We start from the raw sequence: 2969 nt of genomic DNA on the forward strand, positions 1-2969 counted from the left end.
CCATGGCCAAAAGTAACTTAAAAGAAAGTTTATTTTTGCTTACGGTTGCGGAGAGCTACATCCATAACGGCAGGAACGGCAGGAACGGCATGGCATCAGACAGGCATGGCATCAGACAGGCATGGCATCAGACAGGCATGGCATCAGACAGGCATGGCATCAGACAGGCATGGCATCAGACAGTCATGGCATCAGTCATGGCATCAGACAGACATGGCAGCAGACAGGCATGGCAGCAGGAGCAGGGAGCTCACATCTCAATCATACATAGAAAACAGAAACAGGAAGTTGGGTGAGGCTGTAAGCCCTCAAATACCATGCCTCGAGATGTACTTCCTTCGGTAAGGCTGTACCTAAACATTTTATAATCTCCCCAAATAGCACCACCAACTGTTAACCACTGTTCAAATGCACAAGCCTATGGAGGCAAATCCATTACCGGAAGAAGTATCTCTTCCAATAAGAACAAATCACTGTCATTTTTACTCTAGAAGTGAACTGATGTAGTCCACCTGTCACCTGGTTTCTGGCTGGTCATGCTGCAGAGTGGCATGGTATCAGGAGCACAGAGTTAGTCTCTGTTGTTGCCAGTCATTCAGACTGCCATATGCTCCATCATCTTGAAGTAGCTGACTTGAACAAATGGTAGAATAGCTTTTTAAAGACCTAGTTACAGTGCAGGAAAATGAATAGGAGTAGAAACTATATTGAGGTAACTGAACCTCCATATAGTTCTCCCTCAAGGTGGATCCTGTCTTCTAACCTTTACATATGAACATTTATGTGAAAGTAACTGTGTAGATCCCAGAAAACTAGAAAGGCTCTAATGCTAAAGGGGAAATGGAATCTTTAATGGAAGTAGAATGTCTATGATACGAAACTGGAAAGGGAAATGCTGGGAGCGGAGAGGTGTGAGAAGGTGTGGCGGGACACAGAGGAAAGGAGTCAACCCAGACTAAGGATGCTGGAAAACACCACAAGGAAACATGAGTCTTGATAGGGGAACAAAATTAAAATTAATAGTTTAAATAGAGGTACTTTGTGTAGGTGGAAAGAGCTGTAAACCCCAAGTCATGAGTTATTTAACAAAAACCTGTGTCAAGGATGATCCTCCCCTGAGTTGTTGGTCAGGGAGTCTCATGGGACGGGGGCAAGATGTTGCAGGAGGTATTCAAAAAAGATGACCGGCAGCTCGCAGCTCTACTGCCAACCAAGTTCCCACTCTATGCCCAGCACCGACCGGAGCTCCAGAGCTCCAAGATCCCACCACCTTGGTCGCTAAATTCCCACTGGTGGGTCACTACCACGCCATTCCGGTGCTTCAAACCCCCACGGCCTTTGAGGGGCACATCACGCAGACCCACGCTTTGCCTCCAGTACCTTTTTCGAACTAGGTCAAGTCATTGTGAGAAGAAAAACACCACACAGAGTTTAGAAACAATGGTAACTCAATCTCTGGGAGCAACAACTAAAACCTAATCTTGTAAGCCTTATTGACTCTAATCCTCTGGTGGCAGATCCTTACGGAGCCGCCACGGTATTGGGAAACTCTACCGCTACATCTAGCCGATGACCTAACCCCGTTACAAAAGCCTCTATCTCTCCTCTTTCTCCTCTTCCTCCATCCAACTCGGAAGTCCCACCTCCTATTCGCCCAGTGATTGGCTCCTTTATTCATTAGTGTTCACAAGAAGTCCTTGAGTTGTGACTCATTCCTCGTCTGCAACCCCTCCCAGGAGAGCGTAATTAACATCAGAATACAAAATACCAGGACCAACCACAACAGCAAGACCTGCCTCTGCTCACCAGGACTAGGTAGTAAAACCAAATTGCTGAAGATGCCCCATTTCTTGATCACAAGACATAGAAAATCAAGCTAGATCTCGGCTGGAAATCTCTTCCTTGCTGGGTATCTCTCGCAAAGCCAGATGGTGCATGCAGGCTGTTGGGGGAGAATTATTGCCGACACTCTTACTTAGCTGTGGACCCTGTGTGCAACATTACTGACAGGCTAGATAAGATAAGCCCACAAGTACAATAGTAGTTGGGGGATACCCAACTGCTATCTGGTTAGGTTTTGTGTCGACCATCAGGAAGGAATTCACAGTCAAAAAGCCTGTGGTTAGGGAGGTTATGTTTCCCAATGGGGAAGTATTGCTGTTGCCTTGCTTAAAGGACATGATGTTCCCATTAAGTTGCGTCCTAATAACTGTTCATGTTCATAGGATAGTAGTTCTCTGCTTAGGTCAGTGAATTTGTTTCTGCAGTGGTCAGTGGTGACTGAGGAGATACAACTGGTCAAAGTACTCAGAATGAATGACCACTGGTTATCTAGCAATAAATGAGACATCTATCTATTCGGCCACGTACAAGACTCAGTGAATGTCACAGAAAGAGGGTGGGAGGAATCTCTGAGCTGGAGGAAGGGAGTTGGTGGTGCTGGTGGGGTGATGACTTCTGGGCATGATTTGACTGCTGCACTCTTGGACTCACTCCAGCTATGATTACTTATGTAAGACGTGTATAGCTGTGCTGTCAGTAGTCTATTTAGGGAACAAGAGACATGTGCAGTCCCACCCCTTCCTGAGGATTTATTTATGGCAGTTGGTGGTTGATAGGGAAAGGAGACACCTCTTCTTCAGGTGTAGACATTGACAAGGTGCTCATGACCCTGTAAAGAAACCCTAACGAAATTCACTGGGTTGTTAAAAGAAAGCAAAATTGAGATGTGGAAGTGGAGGAGTGGCTACTTTGGAAGAGAAGGAGTATTTATTAATGGGAGTGGAAGGAGGCTGAAGAGGGTAGTAGGGCTTAATAGGACCAAAGTACATTATGCACATGCATGGAAATGTCATAATGTTTATCCATATGTAATTGATATATGATAATAAGAACATATCTCCAGTTCCACCTTGAAAAAAAAAAACCACAGTTATATAGCCAGCCAGCTGGCAGCAGTCGGAAATGCT

Source organism: Arvicanthis niloticus, chromosome 2 (assembly GCF_011762505.2).
Source record: "Arvicanthis niloticus isolate mArvNil1 chromosome 2, mArvNil1.pat.X, whole genome shotgun sequence".
In the NCBI taxonomy this organism is placed as follows: Eukaryota; Metazoa; Chordata; class Mammalia; order Rodentia; family Muridae; genus Arvicanthis; species Arvicanthis niloticus.